Source organism: Carya illinoinensis, chromosome 10 (genome assembly GCF_018687715.1).
Source record: "Carya illinoinensis cultivar Pawnee chromosome 10, C.illinoinensisPawnee_v1, whole genome shotgun sequence".
Lineage (NCBI taxonomy): Eukaryota > Viridiplantae > Streptophyta > Magnoliopsida > Fagales > Juglandaceae > Carya > Carya illinoinensis.
In genome coordinates this window covers 26,602,759-26,603,734 of record NC_056761.1, presented here as the reverse complement: position 1 = coordinate 26,603,734, position 976 = coordinate 26,602,759, and the positions used below count along the sequence as shown (strand labels likewise).

At 36.5% G+C, this 976-nt stretch overlaps 1 non-coding gene across 1 annotated transcript; it reads left to right on the top strand.

The window, feature by feature from the left end:
• The first annotated feature begins 591 nt into the window (after positions 1-591).
• On the top strand, positions 592-695 carry LOC122280209. Its single transcript, XR_006229795.1, has one exon. It is a non-coding gene; the product is annotated as a small nucleolar RNA R71 (small nucleolar RNA).
• The last annotated feature ends 281 nt before the right edge of the window (positions 696-976 follow it).

Here is a 976-nt window from a genome sequence, read left to right as displayed (position 1 = left end):
GTTTTCTTATGTGGAGGCACATAAGGACTAGAAGAAGATGGCCCTTGAGGATTTTGATTTTGATTGGATTCATTCCTCCAACTAAAGTTGGGGTGATTTCTCCATCCAGGATTATATGTTTCTGAATATGGGGAAGAAAATGGTCTTTTATAAGAATTCATGACATTTGCTTGTTCGTGCAACACCTCTTTAAAAGCGGCGATTGTTGGACAATCCTGAGTTAGGTGTCCACTAATCTCACAAATGCCACAATTTTCTTCTTCCTTTTCAATGGCCTTAGCCGAGTTTACCTTCCTAAGTTCCATGGCTTCAACTTTTCTTGTCAGACTTGCTATCCTAGCATTCACATCATCATTTCCTTTAAGAACATACATACCTTCTTGAGACATGGCACTGAGTTTGGGCTTATTTGACCGATCAGAACGATCTGTGTTATCCCAAGATTGGGCATTTTCAGCTAACTGGTCAAAATAGTCCCTAGCGTCATCAGGATCTTTATTTAGAAAATCACCATTACACATCATTTCTACAAATTGACGCATTTGAGATGTTAAACCTTCATAGAAGAAACTAATGGTGCGCCAAGTTTCATAGCCATGATGTGGGCAAGTTAGCAACAATTCTTTAAAACGTTCCCAACACTGAAAAAATGTTTCATTTTCCTTTTGAGAAAAATTCATAATATTTCTGCGAAGAGTGTTGGTCCTATGAGTAGGAAAAAACTTTTTTAGAAATTCTCTTTGCATTTCTTGCCATGTGCCAATAGATCTTGGTCTCAAGGAGTTCAACCAATTTTTAGCTTTTTCTTTCAAAGAGAATGGAAACAACTTTAATCTAACAACATCATCATTGATAGTTTGAGTTTGTAAAGTTGCACAAACCTCTTCAAATTCTTTTAAATGCAAATAAGGACTTTCTGCATCTAAGCCATGAAACTTGGGAAGTAATTGGATTACTCCCGGTTTTAAATCAAAAT